At 38.7% G+C, this 13,382-nt stretch overlaps 1 long non-coding RNA gene across 2 annotated transcripts in view; it reads left to right on the forward strand.

Moving 5' to 3' along the window:
- LOC128897546 (uncharacterized) overlaps positions 1-13,382 on the forward strand; it is a 68,093-nt gene that overhangs the window by 42,175 nt on the left and 12,536 nt on the right. The window lies entirely within an intron of this gene.

The raw sequence follows: 13,382 nt of genomic DNA on the forward strand, positions 1-13,382 counted from the left end.
GCTTTTCTTTCAAAGTCTGTGACCCTTCACAGGTTTTAGCAATTTGGTTCGTGAGCAGCTTAAGCTCTTCCTGACTCTTAGCATTCTTCCAAACACTTCCACTAACCTCAAGGAGGTTCCAGTATAGGTGATTAAACCCTAGGCATATTCTAGTTTTATATGGATTGCAAAATCCATGGGAAAGAATTCCTCATCTGCCAGGCCAAGTTTTTGTGACAAGGGTGCTAAGAAAAATTATTTTTCAAGTTGCAAGCAAACTGATAAGAATTTTAGAAGTGGATAGCACCTTTGAGCACTATTTTCAGCAGCTGACATAAGTAAATCCTACATTTACAGTAGAGACATTCCCTGTAATTTTATCTTTCATGGAAATAGAAGTGAATTTACCCCAAACACACACTTGTAGGTTGCACGTCTGTGTAAATGGTACACAATAAGCCATGAGCTATGCGCACAGATACACATGTAAGGCTTTTTCCAAAATACTGCATTTGGAAAGTTCAGTACAAAAAGTCAGAGTCCTCTAGTTATTTGAATTACTGTAGGTTTCTTTTTCAGTAGTGGGTACACAATAGGTTGTTCAAATCTCTGTGAGCAGCTATAGTGAGAAAGCGCAGCCATACTAAGCCAAAAGATTTTATACATAATGATTCCTTGAGACAGCAATGAAAAAACACTTGCAGTAGGAACTGAAAATATGAGAAATGTCATTTCTGTGCTTGATTTTTGTTGCACTATCAAGCAGAAAGAGAAACTAAGAAAAATGAGGTATTACTATTTTGTCAAGACAGTAAAAGAAGAAACTAGCAGTAAATACAAGAAGAGGAAAATAAGGAAAGCCAGGTTTTTGCACTACTTCTGTCCTGACACAGAATGTTGACATTTTACATATGACACTTCTGATAAGAAATGAAGTTAGAAATGGTACAGTTCCCCAACATGCTCCAAGGTTGTAGTTGTTGGATTTGCTGTTAGAAGTTGAGAAAACCTAACCTTCCTAAACATCTAACTCATAGGTATAATTTCTAGTTAAAATTCTTGGAATACCTGATAAAGAAATTTATTTAGAGCCACTGAAAACACTACTTTGAAGAACACTCTCTGTCTCCTGCCAAAATGGAAAAGTACTGATTGTAGTGTGGTTTAAAGTGAAATCTTTCTTCACTAATATTCAGGCGGTAAACACAGACAATAGCTTTCACTTGGCCAATGCAACCTTCTGGCATGCTATTGATTGTTTTGCTCAAGATTCCTTCCAAAACCAAAGCAGTCATAAGATGTCTTTTTGCACATTCTAGCACTAGATTTTTAAAAGAAATGGAGTTGTTACATCAATTCACAGGATCAGTAGAATGCCATTTTGATGATCATAGATTTGAAAGACTGCTTCAAAGAGGTAGCTACACATGACAGACACCAGATACAGATAGTTCTCAATAAAGAATTGCTGCTAAGATCCAAAGTTTCTACATTAATACAGTTGCTCTATTTTTCTGCAGTTTCTTTTACCTTCAATATAAAGCGGATTTATGTCACATATCTTCTGGCACAGAAACATACATTGAATTGTAGATATGCCTTGTTTACAAGTGAGAAAAGAAAGGCATACATACATGCACACATTTATGACACTTCAAACTGGAGGCTTGTACTATGGAGAGCCTTTCTGAAAACCCTACCTATCTGTTTAGGGACTATTACTATTTAGATATGATTTATTCCCATAATAGAAGTTGGATTTTAACTTCGTTAGCACTGCATGAATGATCTGAAGAGTCCATCCACTTAACCAAAACTGGAAACAGCTAGCGTGTATATGGTATAATATGAGACTTATAGCAAATGCACCAGTTCAAAGTGCACATTACAACGGCTTCATTCTTTCATTTGTATTATTACTTTATGTCAATAGAATGCAACTCTCACAACAGTCTCCTGTTAGAAATGGCAGAACACTTTAAACAAGTTTCACTTACACAGCCTTTTTCTTTTCTTTTGAAATACATGCTTTAAAAAAACAAAACTTCACAATTAACATATTGCACATTTTACAAGGTCCTTACAGATCAGGAACTGTTTCTAAAAACTCACTTCAATTTGGCAAACAATTACAGCATACATTACAATAAGGTGCATTAAACATTTGGCTTATTGAGAGTACAGAAACATGTGCTTACCCACAGTTAAGCCCCTATTACGAGAAGGATCTGGACATGCTGAAACATGTCCAGAGAAGGACCATGAAGATGAGCAGCAGGCTGGAGCACCTCCGCTATGAAAATAGATGGAGAGAGTTGGGGCTACTCAGTCTGGAGAAGAGAAGGCCCCAAGGAGACCTTATTGTGGTCTTTCAGTATCTGAAGGGGGCCTACCAGAAGCTGGGGAAGGAGTTTTTAGGATGTCAGGTTATGATAGGACTAGGGGGAATGGAATAAAAATAGAAACGGATAGATTCATATTGGGAGGTGGTAGAAGCCTCATCCCTGGAGGTTTTTAAGGCCAGGCTGGATATGGCTCTGAAGAACCTGATCTAGTGTGAGGTGTCCCTGCCCATGGCAGAAGGGCTGGAACTAGATGATCCTTGAGGTCCCTTCCAAACCTGACAATTGTATGATTCTGTGATTCTAAGTTCAATACCCAAAGTCAGTTATAATTTTAAATGGAGGGGGAAAGAAAGAAAAGGGGGAAAAAAATTAAAAATACATTAAGGGAAAGGACAAGTCTAGAAGGCAGGGAACATTGCAACAACTGAGAGGAAACAAATGAGATATTATAGCTGGGATGCAGTCACAGGACTATGTGTAACTCTGTTACAGCTAAACACCAATAGCTTCTGGTGAAATTAGTTCTGTGTGCTACTTTACTAAAAGTATAAAGAAGCATATTCAGAAGCAAATAAGCACAAAGAAAACATAGTCAGGACTGTTCACAATAGTGAATTCTGTACTGAATGCGTGAACTGGACGTGAGTTAGGCAAAACACAAGCAGCCTTCCTTTGCCTGCGATCTTTGCAGTGACACAAGCCAAACAATCTAAACAGAAAATGTCTGTCTGTTAAGCAAAGGGAAAGAAATCAAATTCCACAAAATCGAAACCTGCTTTCCTCAAGGAAGAAGGGTAACTTCGCCCTCCTTTTGGCACTACAGGTTCAAGGGGCTTTTTTATCTGCATCACAAGTGCAGACCCAGAGATTTTACAGTATTCCTGTCTCCACGTTATTGCTTTTTGTGCCTTTAATGGCAGGCAAATTACACACCTGCTGAAGCCATATAGTCAAAACACTACATCACCCAATGAGATGCTGTATTATAATGTCAGTTTGTCTACATTTTAACTGTACTCTCGTACACTGTACTTCTCATCAATCACCCTCTTTCTTTGCCAAAGAATAGCTACAAGAGACAAGTCTAAATATAGACTCCACTAAAATTTCTTCCTCAGATAGCTGCCGTACTTCATCACATAGCCAAGACTTCTGTTTACAGCAGCAAAACATTTAGCAGTACGATAGTATAAAAGATACATTTATTATTCTTGACCTTTAGAACAGAAAACTCAGAGCATCCTTTGGAGATAAAAGTTCTCAAACAGCTGACAAAACCACATAAAAGATCTACTCTAAAGTCCTGAGCTGTCTGAAATATCTTTATCAAGTGTCTCGAGCCCTTCTATCAAGCCTCATTAATATATATTCAGAGCAACTGAAATCAGAGAGGCTCCTGAAGCAAGTGTAGTCAGAAGGGATTTCAGTACCTCAAATAGTCCAATGCCCTTCTCAATTCAAACCAAAACCTGACATTGTGCTATACTGGATGCCTTGACCAATCAATTCTTAAATACCACCAAGAACAGAGATACCAGCCTCTGCTGACACACCAGTAATAATCCAAGACAAACTTTAACATTTATTAAATAACTCCACATACAGGCTTATGTCCTTAGCCAATGTCTGAAGTGAAAGAACATCTAGCTATATGCCAGCATTTAACTGTTCTTCATGATTTATGGTGTCCTTTGTAAAAGAATCTGTGGTATATGAGAGACTACCCCCATGGTAAATGTTCTCAGTTTAGTCCAGACCACTATATAATGGTCTGTTAAGTGACTTAGTAACGATCACTGAATGTAGCCACAGATGATCCTGTAAAGACACTTTTAAGGTTTTCCATTGTTTTAATCATACATGTAACAAACCATAAATATTTATATATTTTATAATTTAATATCTTGCATGGTGGCATCTTCAAACACCACTGTAACTTTTCACACAGTGTATTTACAGGTTCTATTCAGTTGTGGGTATTACATTCCACATATAAAGACAGCTAAATGATTTAAACACAGATCTAGCATTTCCAATACAGCAATTCAAATTGGAAATGCAAGTGCTGTGATCTGTGGGTTTCCCACAAAAGGGATTCCACGGCATATTAGGCAGGTACTCACAGCTTGCTCCTCTGTCTGGTATCTTCCCAGATGCTGTGGCTATAATTTGAGCAGTCCTCAGCTCAGAGAGAGCTAGGAAGCCTCACTCTTGTGTGCTCCATTGCCAGGCTGTAGCCTCTTCTGGGATTCAATTCTCTGGGAGGTTTTTCCCCTTTCTCCCTTGGTCCAGGTGCAAAGCCTGGGTGCAGTGGTTGGCTGCTAGTGCAGTCCCTTCAACTGTGACTCGGTCAGCATTTGGCTCTTTATGGTAAGAACAAGGCTCAGGTGTAGCTGGTCTGCTAGTGCAAGCCCTTCAGCTGCTACCTGGTCAGCATTTGACTCTTCTTTCTTGCTGGGTGAGAACATGGCAAGTTGCCTGACTTCTTGGCTGGTTTAAATATTGCCCCATGACAATGAATGCCCTTTGGTAACACAGAACCCTAATCACTGGCCCTATAGGATGGGGCATATCCAAACATGGCCAGGGGCACACACAGTTCACATCTGTGTTGCAAAGTTAATCACATGTGCTACATGTTTATCTGGACCCCAGGAAATGTCCAGGTTAGCACATTTACTGGTGCTTAGCCCATTGTCTGGGCTAGGGCATATTTTGGGGTTTGACCCTTCAGGACACAACATTCATCATTGCTTTACTAACAGGTAGTTGCTGTTAAACTAATATCATTCACTAGAACTGCCTCAAAGGCTCTTCAGAAGCTGCTGCACTTAGCCTGAGTTGGATTTATTCCAAGTACTGATAGTTTTTTCCTAACGATTCAGTCTGAAAATCCTCCTTGCACAGAAGTAATTAGTCTTCCCTAAATTCAGCTCTAAAAGTCAGCATAAAAAATTACCATTTAACTTCATTGACTGCAAAATAAAGTAACATTAGGCCCTTTTGAAAACCTCTTCTGATGTTGTACTGATTAGCCCAAAACTACCCCTGGAACAACTCACTGTTGATAAGTGAATATGACAGATGCAGAATTATCTATTAAAAATTATTAGGTTTGGTTACTTAAGAACTGGAGATCTGTTGCTGTCTCCTTTAGTCGGGCCAGTGAAGACTTTGATATCTGTCCTTTAATTAAAAGGTGAAAATACTAAGTATTGTTTTCAAACACCTGCTTGAAAACATGCAGTGTTACATGAAAAATTTAATTCATGCTTAGTCACTTGCTGTGATTTGTGTTTCAGGTATAAACTGAAAATTCTTACTGGGGGAATACTAGAATAACTTCCCCTCTATTCCTGCTCCTTTCATAAACTTACTGATATGTTTGTTGACCTCGTCAATGGAAGCTCACTGATTAGTACTACAGAATAAGGAAAGAACTACATTTAGACACAAATTAAAACTAAGTGAGAATTATTGGAGGTGGTAGAAACCCCATCCCTGGAAGTTTTTAAGGCCAGGCTGGATGGGGCTCTGGGCAACCTGATCTAGTGGAAGGTGTCCCTGCCCACAGGAGGGGGATTGGAAGCAGACGATTTTTGAGGTGCCTTCCAACCCTGACAATTCTATGGTTCTATGATGTCCACTCTGGGCTTCTCACTGTTTATCATCACTCAAATGCATAGGGCTGCAGAGCAACTTGCAACAGTGACACCATACCTATGGTTTTTAAATACTGCTGTAGATTTAATGATATGAATATCAAACAAATTAGAATAAAATTACTGTTATCACAGTAACAAGAGTTTTCATATTGCTGTAAATAGTTACTGCTATAATCAGACAATTTGCCACGGATTCTCTCCAGACCGAACATGAATTAACATAATCTGTGAATTATTTGCTGAGCTTGTCCAAAGACCTCTTGAAGCTGCAAATTCTGACATTTTTAATCATGTACCTGGCATTTAAAATATTATTAGTTTTTATTATTCTGTTCATATACCCGATATGAAAGAAATATGAAGGAACCATACTTGCAGAGGAAAAAAAAAACAAATCCAAAAGACTTTTCAATCCATTAGAAAAACACCTGCATTCTGTTTGTTGGGGAAAAAAAGATAATTAAAAAAAAAATCCAAGCCTCTATTGCCTGACATAAGAAAACCAGGAACAATAAGAATACAGAATGATGAAAAAGCCAAAACCAAACAGAATCACATCTTAAGTGAATATCTGTGACAAGTTTAACAAGAAATTATATAAGCAGTGCACTGAGTTATCTTCAGTTTATAATTACCCACTCATCATAAACCACAGACATAACCTTTTGTGATGCAATCTACATTGCCACAGTTCACAACAGAAGGATAGCTCCTGAGGCTATTAATTCTCTTTTTTCCCTTCTTGTAGTGTATTTTTGCAACACATTTCTAAGTTTTATTATTAAGAGTCCAGCTGGAAGCAAGTTTCTGTTGGCAAATAGTATTCCCCTATAAATTCTTCCTCCCCCACTAAGAGAAAATGTAGGGCAGTGATGCACTGGTGGGAGAATCTGCAGGGACGGTGAAGGGAAGAAACACACAATCAAACCCAGAGGCTTTACCAGACCTGTATTAGGCAGCATCCATTTTAGTCATAAATGCTCTTCAACTGCGTTTCATCATAAGCTCTTCATCACACCACACCTCCCACAAGAATGGGCATGTTTTTCATGCTTCTGCACTCTGCCTCATTTTACATAAGCAACATTTGTTCTCCTTCATTGTCATAAAGTAATGAATGAAAAACAATATGAAAGCCAGCAAGATTCATACCAAAGAGTACTTTTGCAATTAGCTTTTCCCAGCACCCCCAAAGGCATCTGGAAAGGAGTAACTAGATTTTCAATTACCTGATTTTCTGAATAATGAAAAAAAGATATCAAAATGAAGTTTCAGTAATAAAGCAGTTGAACAACATACCCAAGCAGGTGAACCTGAACAAGGAAACTCAACATGCAGTTAACTCCTTCCACAAAGAAAATCCCTCCTTAGGCAACCTCAATTAAAGAGAAAATACCAACCCCCCCCGCCAGACTCTAGATGTTACTCTGAGAGGAAGAAAACTGCATAGCATCTTTAGGGTTCAACTTTGCATATGAGCAAGAGTTAAGACTCCCATACATCAAAAGTGAATCACAACATTGTCAAAATAAAGGTTATCAAAACCTCTTTCTCTGTTTTAAACACACAGGAGGAAAATCTTGGCAGTTAAGAGGTTGCTCCCACTGGTATTTCTCCATGTTAATAATTTTAAAACAAGCTGGTAGAAATAGTTTTAACTCCAGAAAAGAATATAATGAGCCTTCTGTCTTCATCTGGACCCTCCAGCTTGCTGCCAGAGTAACAAACAGAAATCAACTCTGCAGTTTGAGACATATGAATGTTATTTTATTTTTTCAGGTATACTTTTGAGTGTAGCTTAGCTAAAAGCTAAGTTGCATTCTAAAAATCCTTCTCAGTCCCTCACATTCATATGCTAACATTTTCAGCTCTCAAAGTCATATACATAAATACTGGGTTCATACATTAGATGTCTAGAATTAGCAGTTGAAGCTAAATCCTTTCATAATGGAAACAGACTTTGTGGCTCAGGTTTACCTGCTAAAATTCTTCCTGGAGAGCTATCCAGATAGAGAAAACACATCCCACATACAGATTTCTTCATTGTGCTGCGTCACACATCACTCAGGAGCTGTCATTTCACTAGAAGGAGCTATACCAAGTTACACCCAAGAAGAAAGTAAAAGATTCAGCAAAGAAAACATCAGTCTCTTAGTTTGGAACAAGAAGAGTCAAACAAAACTAGTAATCATTACACCCATTTCCCAATTTGGGAGCAGGGGGAAGTCCTGAAGGTAGGTTAGAGCAACCAAAGGGTGTTATAGAAACAATACATGTTGCAGTTCTCTTCCAAACACCTATACAAAAAAATATCCATACAGATTTATATCTAGGTAGATTATATATATTGCTTAAAGAACTGTGCACATAAAAGTACTCTCTGAAGCCAGCAGATTGAAGAGACTGATCCTAAATTAGGTTGGGGGGAATAGTAAGAGTCACAGGCCTAGAAGTGCAGCCTTGAAACTGAATTTAATGTTGCTGTCTTTACAGTGATATGACCAGGAGCTCACTCCTGAAGTCCGGCCCTGAAATAGCTCTTCTTCCAACTGCCAAAAGAGCAGCACTTTTACTGCCTTTCTCAAAAGGAATAGGTTACTCACCCAGGGCATACCTGCAACTGGGTATTCTGATTGAGAGATGCTCTTGAATGCCTCCTCAATAAGCTTTCAGAATTTGAAAAGGACAGTTTAATGGCAATAGAGAATATGCTCAGCTGCATCTTGGTAGAGGCACCAACTTTCCCTGCTCTTTAGAATTTGATCCTGTGACTTCCCATAGAAGCAGAAAACGCAAGGGAAGGGACCTGCACACTCTTGCAGCCTTTTCTGCAGGACAGGCTGAGGTATTGCCAGTAGGGCACTTCTGCAGATGGGTGCTCAGCACCAACCTGGCCTGAACCATGGTAATCATGGTAGCTGAGCATCTCCATAGCAAGACAAGCACTAAATAGAGGAGTTTTGAGGAGTCAGGTTTTTAATTTAGGTGCTATGTGCCAGTTAAGCACAAAAGCCAGCTGTGGAAGCTGTTTTCGCAAAATAATGCTGAATTAGGTTTACACTAGGCTAATGAAATAATCATGGTTTAAATGTTTACTAAAAATTGTTTGTGTATTGTAAGCATGACTGGAAAATTCATTCATTCTACCCTTTCTTACACAACCAAATGGCTCTTGGTATTTTTTGGGAAGGTCTTTGGTTTATACAAAACCTGTAAATTCACAGTCACAGAATTGTCAGGGTTGGAAGGGACCTCAAGGATCATTTAGTTCTAACCCCCTCTGCCATGGGCAGGGACACTTTCCACTAGATCAGGTTGCTCTCAAATAGTTTCAGCTGCTCAAGGCCTCATCCATCCCGGCTTTGAACACGCCCAGGGAGGAGGCATCCACAACCTCCCTGGGCAGCCTATTCCAGAGTCTCACTACCCTCCTACTAAAGAACTTCCAAAGAAGAATTCCTTGAAGATACATTTACCAATGTGAAAAGATTTGTTTGCACATTAGCTTCAGCATTACTTTTTTTTCCTGACTTTAGTTTTAATACTACACTATTTTAAAATTTCAGTCTGCCAGCTGGGTGGTGAAAGCTGGGGATAGCTGAAGTCCTTTGTAGGTACTCTGCTGGTTGGCAGCCTGGGCATATGCAAGGCAGTTTGATGTTGAAGGCTTGATTGTCAGCAAGACACTTGGTTTAAAAGATGAGAATTTCAGAATTCAGAAATTCAGAACTCAAGCCTTGGCAAGTGAAGAAATGAATGGCAAATATCATAGTAGTTGAGCGTAAAGGCATTCCACATAATATAAGATACCAAAAAGAAACAAAACAAAGCCTTGCTATCATTTCAGACCAGAGACCTCTTTAGCTCCTTAGTCATTCAGGATGGCAAGACATTTTTACATAACAGCAACTTCAGATGGCAGTTTTAAGTCCTGCCATCTTTTCACTGAAGAACAGAGGATTAGGCTTCTACAGACTCTGAGAGACAGGGAGTAGAGCCAGCAGCAATATTTAGCACAGAGTGACTGATTTCTGGCACCATCTAGCTTCTCTACATCAGGTATCTGGCAGCCTGGTAGGTTACTTTTCAAAGACACTGATTGAATAGTTGATACTAGAGTTATACAAAACCTCAAAACAGCACAAGAAAGAATGAGAAAGCATAGGATCCTAAGTTCCAAGACTACATTAATTTCTTTTTCTTTTTCTTTTTTTTTTTTTTTTTCTAATAAAGACAGTGGGGGGAAAAAATCCTGTGCAGAGCACCAAAGCCAAGAGAATGCAGAACTTGTTTGTAATTCAGCTTCTGACTATGCACCTCTCAAACATTCTGAATATATATCAAACATGTTAGGCACAAAAAAGCCATAATGCAATGAATTACTAATTTTCATGAGAAACATAATAATCTGCAAAGTACAAATTATTTTTAACTAATACAATATACCTATTATGATTCAGCATTGTAAAACACCAGTAAGTCACTGTCATTTTAAAGACAGCAGATTTTTACTCAATCTCTAGACATCTAAGGAGCTTTGAACCATAGATACTCCAGTTCACCAGCACTGTAGGAAAAACTGCTGACCATTTGAGGAAAAGAGGCCAATTTTTGTTGTTGAATGTCAAAAATGGAATCAATTGATGCGATGTACAAACTTTGAACTCTTATGCACTGTACAGTTTTGCAGAAATATATTTACTCATCAGCATAAAGACAAGTTTACAGACTTACAACTTGAGAAATCAGAAAAAAAATATCACAGAATTGTTTTGGTTGGAAAAAAACTCCAAGATCATCAAGTCCAACTGTCAACTGAACACCCCATGGCCATTGAACCGTAAGTCTGGCCCCATCCTCTTGCCCCCCATCCCTTAGCACTTGCTGAGCATTGATCAGATCCCCTTTCAGGCTGCCCTTCTCCAGGCTCAACAGCCCCATGTCTCTCAGATTCTCTTCCTCACAGAACTGTTCCAGGCCCCTCAGCACCTTCCCAGGCTCCATTGGACTTTCTCCAGCAGTTTCCTGTCTCTCTTGAACTGGGGAGCCCAGAACTGGACCCAGGTTAAAGAAGGACAAATGAGGTTGATTTGTGTCCTCAGCAGAGAATGAAAGAATGGGAAGAGAGGGAAGGGGGAAAAAATACTAAAAAAATATAATATTACTGTACTATTCAAGGGTACCAAACACAGACTCTCTAATTTGGAAAATCTTTACAATTCTCACAGTAAAACTTTCTTTCTATTTATCTGAAGTCACCCAGAATGTACCTTTGGACTCAAGCTTTCACATTTGGTTTTACTCAGCATAGGCCAAATCAAAGTAAGGGTTCTCAAATGCATGAGCAACCCAAGCGACTTTCTCATTTGCTTCATCTTCTCAACTACATGCATGCACAGCTACTGAAATAGAAAACTAACTAATACATTGGAGTTTCCTAATGGAAAGAATGGAACAGAGTTACATGCTTTTTTTTACAATCCACTTAAAGTGATAGTTCTTTGTCTTTCCCTTAGTGTCTTGTCTTAACCTACTTTTTTGTATAGGCATTTTCTCAGGAAAGAGGTCTAGGGTTATTCTCATGATTTTTTTCATGACTAGTCTTTGTGTTTTGTGAAGTCATCCAACAACTGAAGTGTAAATGCAAGGGAGACATAGCTGCCTATTTGCTTTCATTGTAGTTTGAAGGTTTTCCTTTAAGGGAGAGTCTTACATTGTCTTCCCATGAGATGTTTAGGGTTTTTTGAGATTATACATTTTCTATTTCTTTTAGTTTACAAGTCTATGAAGGACCATATATTTCCCACAGCATAGAGACAGCTGATACCTAAATGTTAGCTTATCAGCATTTGGTGTGGCATGAATAAGGGTATATAAGTGGGAAGGAATTTCAAGATTTAGATCTGAGGAAGAATTCAGACAAACCGAATCTGTGGGCAGAAGTCCAAACTACTCTCAAAGTCAGCAACTTTTATTTGAGGACACATTAAGCTCATTGAAGAGTTAAAGATCAAAATGTAAGAGCAAATAAAACAAAATTAGGTAATGGGAGTAAATCACAGTATGTGTTCCTAAAAGGGGAAGGAAAATTGAGGAATCTGTCAACAGCCTGTAACTTGGAGGTTTGATAATGGTTTTATATTCAGTTATTGCTATTCAGTTGCAATTATTACAAAGTGTGAATGTCTACATAGTTTGGATAAGCCATGACTACTAGGCCTAAAGAATCTTAGGCTATTGCATACTGCTCACCTGAAAGACGCATCGCATTGAATTTAACACATTTCTGTGACATCCTTGTACTCGGATTGCACTTTTCAGTGATACACCTAAGAAAGCACTGGAATTTTTAGTAGAAATTCCCCTGTGTCAAGTGAATGGATCTTTAAAATCCCTTCCTTCTTCTGAAATCCCTGCATGTGGTTTCAGGATAACACTTTGTTTTTAAAAAGCTTGGCAGAAAATTTTCTAGAAGGTAGTTGAAAGAACTTTCACTGAGCCCTCCTCCTAATGAGTTCTTAGGCACAGCAATCCTGAAGTGGTGACTTTGCACACTGGTAAACACACACATGGTGCTCATATACAAGCTCTTGGCTGCCTATGTTTGTTACAATTTGTTTTAAGTGGCAGCATGCCCAGGCTGAAATTGTCTGTCCCATAGCTCCTGAAGAAAAGTGCTATCATGGGTTTGATTGAAGCTGTTACAACATTGTTCATATCCTCTTTCTAGAAGGCAGCTCTGCCATTTTCTTTCACTCCAAGTTAGGTCTCCTAGCATGCAACTCCCCTCTTCTCCAAAAAGTCATATGTAACCTTATTCTCTCCTGTATTGTGATAAGCCAATATAAAAAGCCAACCAACCAACCAAGCAAAAAAAACCCAACCAAACAAAAAAACCCCAACAACAACACCACCACAAAAAAAAACCCCAAACCCACAACAACCCACAAACAAAAAAGAAGAAAGATCAACAATGAAAGCAACACCCAGGAGGAAAAGCACATCCAGCAAGTACCGAGTTTATGTGAATATTTGCAGTAAACACTTAAACAATGCAGGTAGTCCAATAGACTCATAAACAGCTGAATGAGCTTCTGATCCTAATCTTCAGGCACCCGAAATAGACTCTTGAGGGTAAGCATGGGAAAGAAAGCAAAGAACAGAGAGGGAAAGTGCTAAAAGTATTATAGGAATGGGATAGCACTACCTTTATTTTTGATATTCAGGAGGAGTTTGTCATGACTACAGTAACCCACTCCTTTTTTGCACTGAATAATTCCCAGTGTTTCAGTATCACCACATCTCTCTTGCACATATTGAAAACTTAACTTTCTAAACCTGAAAGTGTAGGTAGAGAGAAGGGGGGGAGCAAGAAATACCAGTAAGCTTCCTC

This window comes from Dryobates pubescens, chromosome 11 (assembly GCF_014839835.1).
Source record: "Dryobates pubescens isolate bDryPub1 chromosome 11, bDryPub1.pri, whole genome shotgun sequence".
Classification (NCBI taxonomy): Eukaryota; Metazoa; Chordata; class Aves; order Piciformes; family Picidae; genus Dryobates; species Dryobates pubescens.